Below are 9766 nucleotides of genomic sequence, written 5' to 3'. Positions count from 1 at the left end.
CATACAGTGTTAGAATTTGAAAGAATTTTTTATTTACATATTATTCAACTACATTTGCATTGTTTCACTGCCAAATTGCTGTATTTTTATTGAAAATTTCTTAAACATTCTAAGTTTTGGCATAAATTTAGTTTATTTTTAGTGGAGTTGTATTTAGAAAATTTACAAAAAATAAATTGTTTTATGAAATGAATTAATTTGGGTGTAAAATGTACCAAGTTTAGTTAGATCAAAAGTCTTTACTGGGGTTGTATAATGAAGACAGTAAAGTTGTTTTTGTGTGTTGATATTTAACATTTTGTAAAATGCTTGCATGTATTACATTTCTATGCTTGAGACAATTTGCATTTTTTCTTTTTCAAAACATGCCCAGTTTCGCCATGAAGAAGAAAGCTCGACCTTTCAAAAGTGCTGGGGTCACAAGGTTTTTATTCTTTTTTTCAAGACTTCTTGAACTTTCCTATTTTTCTTATATCATGAACAGACGCATGCATGCACAGCTTGGACAAGGTATAATGTAGATTTGTTTAACCAGGAAAATTATTTACATACTCTGAATATTAGGAAAATAAGTTAGCTAACAACTGAGTTTAGGGAAGATAAATATTTTTGTGATATATAGCTTCAGTGTGTTCACTATGAAATGTAAAGTATGTCAGAATACATCAGTATACATGATGAGTTTGAATGATGTTGAGTTTAACTTTATTACTTTTTACTTTTTTTTTTTATAGACATCAATTGTTTGCTGTCAGTGAACAAACTGAGATCTTCACAATATAATGAAGAACATTCAAAAATCCAGCACAATGAAAAAAGAAAACACAGCTACCAGTTCTTCATCTAAAGGATCTAAAACACCCTCTTCTGGTGGAAGTCACGGCACTGGACGTTTAAGCGAAACTCCTAAAGCCATAGTAGAGAGGAGTGCAACAACAGGCTCTGTAGTTGGAAATCATAAAACTTCATCTTCTCAGAAACATAGTAATAAAACGCTTGCTGGTAGCCAAGACAGTTTGACATCTTCACAGGTCACTCACACCAAAAGAAAGATATCTGTTCCAGTGAAGTCTTCCAGTCAGGCTGTATTGGGGATTCAGAAAGGGAAGGGTGATACTGTTCCAATTAAGTCAGTTAACAAAGAAAACATCCAGGCACCCAATAGTGGACCATCAGAGCAGAAAAGTAGCAATAGAAGAATTTCTAGTGGGAACATGGCGTCGGGCATTTAGCAAGGACAGCATTGATTCCAGTGGAAACAGAGAACGAGAAAAGGAGAACATAGGAGGGTCGAGATTGAAGAGTAAGAAATCTAGCATTGAAGTTACAGTGAGTCTACTAGAGAAAGAAAGAAATAAATTAAAACATCAGGTGTCGGAACTCGTGCGGAATGCTGAAGGGAAAAAGGCAGAAATAGCTGCATTAAAAATGGAAAATAAACGACTCAAGGTATATAAGTATAGAAGACCTATGTTATTTAAACTTCTAGAAAGATAATATAGGATATTCTAAATATCATAGATTAACTTACCTCACCAGATTTGTATTGCACAAGCTAAAAAGTTTTTGATGCCATACAGAATATATAAGTTAATTTTAAACATTTTTTTTATCTGGTGTTTACAATTTTTACTTTAAATTTTTTGACTAAAATGCAGATAAATGTATGATACAAAATATTCTTTGTTATTGATTAACTGTAAACAACGATAAAGAAAATACTAAATTTTTTTAAAAAATTATTTTATATCTAAAGTTTTTGAATTTTTCTAATATTTTACTGTTGAAAAAGGTTTTGAGTATCTCTACAAGGTTTATCACGTATGTAGAATTCCCATTCCAGATGTTGTGCTTATGTACATATAAGCATTTTATATTGTACATTTTATATAACTATGTTTTCAGTCTAAGAGTAATGTAACTAAGAAAAGATGTAAGACAACTGTAGTGAGTTACAAAACTAGGATAAATAGGTTTTATGAATAATAATGCATTAAATTAATTGGTAATTGAAATAAAATTTGATTTTTTTTCAAGGAAATTTTAGCAGTCAGATTTTTAAAAAATGATTATTTAACCATCAGATTGTATAATAAAATATAAGACTCAAGCTTTGATTTCCCTTTCTGTTTACTTAAATTTTTTTCATATTAATTTGAATATAATCAAGTATGATTGGAAACAAATTACTGCTACAGTCATTACAATGAGCTGTAGCGTACATTTAGCTGTTACTCGTCTTATAACGGTTTATTAAAAAAAATGTTTTAAATCAAGTGTCATGTAGTTTTTAACATATTACTGTTAACCATAAAATTCTAATATTTTATTGTTAAGCCTGAAATCCTAATGTAATGTAATGTCGTGTTCTCACACAGTTTACAAAGAAAATCTGAGAAATATTCATATACTTAAGTGTAAGAAGTAGGGATTAATTCCTGGTTCATTTATCTATCGTTCCTAGCATGTGTAGTGTTACTAGGATAAAGTGTCACTTTAACACTCATTATATTTGGTAGTATCACTGGATCATATATACTTTTGTTAGCAATAACCATAGTTCCGAGAGTGGCTGCTATTTATTAAACTTTTAAAAGTTAGGATATCAAGCTTTTCTTCAGTGAAGCTAGGTTACAGCTGTTTCTAATTTATTTTAATATTCTTTATTGAGCCACACTGTTAGATTCAGCAAGAGTTGTAGATAACATGATTTCTTTAAACTGTTTCATCCATGAGGAACAAAATAAAGAATCTAGAGACCATCATCTATACCAAGAAACAGAGGCACTTCAAGCAGAAAATAGATCTCTGAAGGAGCGCCTAGTGGAGATGGGTGCCCCTCTTGATCAGGTGACCTTGTCAGACAGCGAGAAGGAACAGCTTCTTCTAAGGAGGTCGGTCTCTGGATCACTGGCCAGTTTAGAAGTTGAGAGTTTGAGAAAGGATGATGGCACTGTAGGCTTAGATCAGGTATATCCACCAAGGATGTCTACTAAATTACTATTGGAACTAGTACTTCACTGTAATATGACAGGACCTTTTGTTGATTTTGGTGGTAAAGTATTTTATGCATAACTTATTCTAATAATCTAATTTTGTCATAAATATAGTAGATATCTTTAAACCTACTGTTTTTGTTAACTTGTGTTGAGTGAATTACTCTTTCTTGAATAAAGTCAAAAAGGAATATAGTGTTAAATATTCTTATCATACATGAATGTATTGCATAAAAGATCAGAGTGAGAGAAGAATTTTCTGGAAACTTTTTACCGAAATTATCTGTCATCTCTGATTATCTGTGTATACGAATCATTCTGACATCTTAAAGGGCGTGAAAAAAAATTCACTGATGCTATAACTTGGAAATTATCTTTTGTTGTAAGGCTGAAGTCCCACCTTTGTCATGGAGAACTTATCCATTTTGTTTAAGTTTGGTCTGCCTAATATACATGGAATCATGCATGCAGTTGAACAGAGGTTTTTAGATCAGCTGGCTTTCCTTCTTATTCTTGCCATTTTACTGTGATGATATGAAATGATAAGGATTAATTGTTGGTTTTATTTGTTAGGAATTTTCTTATTAATCTTTACAAGTATCTTATTTTCACACAGCACATTGGTCTGGTAGATCAGTTCTTCATCTGCATATTTAACTTGGAGTTGCTTCATGCAAGGTTTTTCTTTCACAGTTTTTTTAATATAGCTGGCATGAAACATTAATTTATATTCATAAACAATTGGAGTACATTTGATATTGAAGCTTTTCAGACACGTGAAAACTCGAACGATAAGTCGGACACAATCCAGAGATTGGTAAAGAAGTGAGGTAGCTAACTGTTTTGAACAACTTCATAAATATTGATATCTTATTGTCTCTTTAAAACTTTGTTTAAACCTTTTATTGAAATGAATGTTTTATCAATCAATAGACAAACAGTTGTAGGATGACCTGTTGACCACTGTCTGTATGGCTAAACTCCTCTATTGATTATGTAAAACTATATTTTAAGGACTTCATGGATTTCAAAACTGATAAACTAGTGTTGTTGCTGTTTTTTTTAAAGTTTCACTAAGCTGTCTCTTATTTGGTCTTTATAATCACAACTTGCTTTCAGACAAGTCCAGTTCCAGGAGCCTCTGAAGAACAAGACACACTCAAACCCAGAGGGGTATGTAGTCCTGATCAGGAGTCAGAACCTGGAGAGGCTTCTGGAGTTACCCTTCCTCCTGCAGGACGCCCTCTGGCTGAATGGGACAAGATGAGCAGTAGTAGCATCAGTGAGATGTCATTGTCTTGCTTGCAGGATCGTATCATGCAAATGGAAGAAACACACTACAGGTATTTCATAACCTGATGACTACCAATCAGGAATCTTTAATTTTTTATAATGATAAAGGGGTTAACAAACACACACCACAAAAAAACAAGAGTTGTTATTCAAAAAAGAAATATTTTGTTCTATGATGATAAAAATATTTTACTTTTGTTTTTAATACTGCTATAAAAAAACCATAAAAATTTAATGAAATCATTAGTGTGAATTAAAAGACACAATATATTAAAGCATTTGTATCATACTTGAGTGTTTGTGGACATTCAAGAAAATAATGGCTTACTAGACTGAACACAATATATCTCCATGGAATCTTTTTATTATGTCTTTTAACCCCTTTGTATTTTGAATTAAGACTTTCTTAATGTCACCACATATGGTATTGACATCACTACCATTTTTATAATTTCAGTTTCTAGCAAAAAAATAAAATAAGAGAAGAATAATTATAATTCCAAAGTATTATTAATAGACCAAATAAAAGAAGTTTGAAGTACACATTAGTATTACACTAACATTTAATGGGTTTTGGAGGCATGTATTAAGACAAACAGCTACAGAGAAAGAAATAGAATATTTTGATATGTGATGGATATTGTGTAACTTTTTGTTTCTTTTTTTTATAATTAAGCCATATCAGGACATGTTCTTCTTCATGCGACAGATACATATCCATCAAAATTTTCTGCTTAAATACAAAAGTTCCTAGATACCCATATGTTGTACTCTACCTGACAGACACATGTAATCTTGTTTTTACTTGATTGCTCCCCATCTCTCTGTTACATAGCACCAGCGAAGAACTACAAGCCACCCTGCAAGAACTGACTGACCTACAGGATCAGGTCACAGAACTGCAGCTGGAAAATGAACAAATGAGGAGCGAGAAGGCTGTACTACTAGAGTCCTTGTGTTCCCAAACTGAGAAGCTTGAAGATTATCGAGAAGAAGTGGAACATTTCAAACCATTGCTTTTCAGGTTGTACGAGGAAGGCACAGAAACTGCTCAGAGTGCTTCGGAGAGAGAGGAGCACATTTTGGTACTTTTGAAGGTAATCTGTAGTTGTTTAAGACCACAAATTAAAGTTTTCTAAATATTTAAACCTTCATTTTTTTATTTTTTAAAGCTTCTCTTCAGTTATGTTTATGATTTTAAATTAGTTGTTTTGCTTATGAGGAAAACTTCACAACAGTATTTTGGTTTGTTGTTGATTTATTGGGGTTTGTTTGTTGGTAAAAAGAAAACAATTTTGCAATATTGTTTTTTCCTGTTTACTTGTTCTACATTACAAGTAACATTTAATACTAATTTCAAGATTTTTTTGGCACAGTTTGCAAATTCTGTGTAGCATCATTTGGAGAAATAAACATAAAGGTCTCTGTTTTGTTGGCCGAAGAAGAGAAATGAAATAGACTAGCAAGAACTAAGTGATACTGCCTTTGTTTATAATACTTGGAATGACATTTTGTAAAATAATATATGTTAAGTCTGAGTTTTATCAACTTTGTGATTATATTTCCAGAAAACTCACGCTCAAGTTGAAAGGTTGATGGCAGAAAAAGAGGACCTGACAACAGCTCTCCAAGCAGCCAAAGAGGAACAAAAAGAACATGAAAGAGAAAGAGAGATTCTTCACGACAAACTTCGACTACTTAGTTCTACAGTAGAGAGTGTGAGGTCTGACAAACAGCTTCTGGACACGCAGCTTTCAGAAAGTCTGGAGCACCTGGCAGCCAAGCAAATAGAAATCGACCAGCTTAAGCTGCAACTGGAAAGTCAGCAACAAAAGGTAAGAACATCTAGACACTTTGGTAACTGTCACATTCACCAGGATAGATCCTATTTCTAGATTATCACTGTCATATGTCTCACCTCATAGTTCATCAGAGTAAATAATTTGGAATTACATTTACTTCTTGGCTCCTGAATGTCACAAAGCCATGTTCAGTCTATATTATATCCAGCTATATACAGTTTGTTCATATTAAACTTTTAAAGGTATTTAAATTGCCCCAGTGAAGAATATACTTTCATTTACTTGTACTGTACAAACTAAAAACAGGTATTTTAATATGATTTCAGTAAGAGGTGTGTCTTCATACTTGTACACAAATAATTTATGTGGATTATCAACATATGTTTTAGTTGTTTTTTGTATTTTTTTTATGCACAAGCTTTTGGTTTAGTTACCTAAGCCTTCTATGGGTGCAAGATGTTTAGTAAGCAACAGGATCTTATCAAACGATTCGATTTTTTAAGTTTTCTTATAACATTGAAAGCTTGTGCATTAATTTAAAAAACCAAAAAACATGGTGATAATCCATATAAATTACTTAATATAAACACGAGTACTCGTATTACAAACAGTAAAAGTTACTTAGTATATCATCATGACCGGCTTATTAGAAGAAGGTACTTGTGAAATGATTCACCAGAAATTTACTCTTTGAAATAAGTAACTTAATCAAAAACCTGGGATAATAATAATAAAATTTGTTGAACCAGTAAGAAAAGTCATAGTATTCCCTTTCCAACTATAAATTTGTAAACGTTTAAGTAGTTGTAATTTCATTATTGTTGTTACATACCTGTTTAATAGAGCTGTAGAGACTAGAGTTAGGCTAAGGTGAGGCATTGTGAGACATGGTTTGTATAAAATGACTGAGATGATAGAAGCCAGAAGTGAACTAAAATGAGACGTTGTGAACCCCAGTTTGTGCGAGAGAACTGATCTGATGGTTTTTAAGTTTCTGTAAATCAAGAAAATTTAATACATATTTCCACCGATGAAAAATGGAAAACGTTAGAGGAAATATGAATTTACAAAGGTTCTGGAGAAATTTCTGTGTGGAATGATTTTTACTGCAAAGTTACTGTTGTTTTAGAACCCAAAGTTGAAAGAATAAAGTTTGTGCACTTTAAAACCAAAGTACTACAAACCTAGCCCCTTGTTGTTTCCTTTTTCTCCCAGTGCCCTTGAAGTTGTTCTGTATGCTGTTACAATGAACAAGATGTTTGTTATAGGCTTTAAGCTGAAATGACCTTGAAGTATGAAGAGAGGGAAAACGTGCTAAGCTATGGTTACATGTTCAAGAATTAAGAGGACTGTATACAGGTTAACTTTGCTGCCATAGAACTCGATACTGTTTTTATTATAGAAGTGTTACATAAGAGATGCTTAATGTTTCATTTCTTTTCTTTCTTTCTTTTTTTTTTATATTTTTAAGTTCTTTAACATGTTTGCTAAAATAGGCATCTGACCCATTAAAAGCAAATGAACTAAACTGTAAAATTAAATGACAGCTGAAAAATGTGCAAATCTGTACAACAATACACATTGTATTGTTATTACATAATAATGCCCAAATGACATAGGCACGTACCACAATTAAATTAACATCCTCGTGACTTCGTAATTGTCAAGAGAGGGCTATGTTGCTTCTTAGAAACATCAGCTAAACACAAAAGCGTGGCTAAACTGTTTAGTAAGAAGTATATAAACCTAAGATAATCTTGGAAACATAATTACTGGTCCTGATGTTTTGATTTGAGACCAGTCACTGGTTTTTGCCTGTGGGAAAGTTTAGTAACAGTGTTTTAAAATATATAGTTGATATAAAAATCTTCAGTAATAAAGAATGCTACTCATTATTTTTGATGGGAGATTAGGCCTTGCTTAACGTTAGATAACTCATTTGAAAGTAGAATAGGGGTTTCTGGTTATCCTAGAATTGTGTAACTCATGGAATGAATAACTTAAGTTTTTATCATTTTAAACTTAATGCATTTGTCTCCTTGCAAATGAAAAGTTTAAACTTTGATTTCTAGTATACTGAAGTAATATTCTACTTTTGAATAAAATATGTTCCCAGAGCATAATTTGTCATCATGAGTAACATTTATAAATTCGACCTTTCCAAGTGTCTTCACATGTAAGATTGTTTAAATTTTATACCTGTCTTGTTACATTATCATTTAAAGTATACTTGTTGACTGAACAGGACGTCTGAAGACCTGTAACACTAAAATTCAGGCTTTGATACCCATGATGGCTACTATGTGTATATAATTCATTATATGTGCAACTTTGTACTTACCAACAATCAAACAAAGTATTTAGAAATATAAAAAATATGGGACTGCTTAATATTTTCTATTGCATGTGTTACCTTGGTTAAACTTAACAGTAAGTTTAAGGACTTGTAATGCTTGATTTTTGAGGTTCAACCTCTATGACAGGCAGGGAACAGATAGCCATACGTGTAACTGTGGGCTTCAACAAAACAAAAACTAATTTATATATAGTATTTTCTATCAAATTTTGACTGCAGTATGATTCTCCATGCAATAAAAACAAATTAGTGTATGAAGGAGAAAATATTTTATGGAGTAAATGGCTATTACAATATGTATTCCATCTTCATACAACTAGTTTCCATGTGTCTTAGTTCAGGTATATCAGTATCCCTAAAATTAATTAGTTTAAGTACAAAAAGGAACAACATTACCTTTTAATTTTGTACCTCCTTTCCCCCCCTCCCCCACTGGTACAGTGGTAAGTCTACAATCTTACAATGCTAAAATCAGGGTTTCATTTCCCCTCGGTGGACACAACAGATAGCCTATAAGAAAACACTTGTACCTTTTGATTTTAACCAATGAGACGACGATAGACTGGTGGTGGGTTTCAGATTTAATTTATTCAAAAGAACTATACTTGATTACTACAGAATCAGAAACGTTTTTAACTAGTAAGTTTTAGTTTCTTGAAAGTACATAGAATAAGGACATTATCTAAGTCTTGTTGGTTTTTTATTGTCTTTTTCATTTCACAATCATTCTAGAACTATTAGTTGAATTTCTTGATAGAAGACATTGAAATATGTGCCACCAAACATGCTCGCTCTTTCAACCATGGTGGTGTTATGATGTGATGGTCAATCTCACTTTTTGTGGGTAAAAGAGTTGCCCAAGAGTTGGCGGTGATGACTAGTTGCATTCCCTGTAGTCTTACACTGCTAAATTAGGGACGGCTAGCATAGATAGCCCTCATGTAGCGTTACACAAAATTTAAACCAAAGCAAAACAAACAGTATCTATAAATTTTCAGCAAATTCATTATCATGTTACAGTAGAGGAATCGCAAATATGAAATATTTTGTAGGAGAACTTGAATTATCGTGTCTTCCAGATATTTAAAGTGTCATTTAAAATCTTATATTGTGTTTCTCAACTGCTGTTATCAACATTCCTGCAATTTCAATGGGATTTCAGAAGCTTTTTAGGAATAATTGTTACCAAACTTTAAAATATTCCAGTCCTGTGACTAGCTTCTAATTCGGTTTCTCAAATAATTTCAGGAAATATGACAGACTTACTTGTAACATGGTGTTTAGTAATTGGTTGTGTAAATGTTTATTTTAATCCATTT

General features: G+C 32.2%; 1 pseudogene across 1 annotated transcript in view; it reads left to right on the top strand.

The window, feature by feature from the left end:
• Window positions 1–399: 399 nt before the first annotated feature.
• The window catches only part of LOC143253454 (cytospin-A-like), a 36592-nt pseudogene continuing 27225 nt past the window's right edge, over window positions 400–9766 (top strand). The window contains exons 1-6 of the transcript XR_013029636.1: window positions 400–424; window positions 735–1449; window positions 2737–2970; window positions 4116–4339; window positions 5125–5386; window positions 5858–6124. The product of XR_013029636.1 is annotated as a cytospin-A-like (transcript). The remainder of the gene's footprint in view (window positions 425–734; window positions 1450–2736; window positions 2971–4115; window positions 4340–5124; window positions 5387–5857; window positions 6125–9766) is intronic.

This window comes from Tachypleus tridentatus, chromosome 6, assembly GCF_004210375.1.
Source record: "Tachypleus tridentatus isolate NWPU-2018 chromosome 6, ASM421037v1, whole genome shotgun sequence".
NCBI classification, from domain to species: domain Eukaryota; kingdom Metazoa; phylum Arthropoda; class Merostomata; order Xiphosura; family Limulidae; genus Tachypleus; species Tachypleus tridentatus.
Note: the sequence above shows the minus strand (reverse complement) of the source record. Positions and strands in the feature narration are given on the sequence as shown.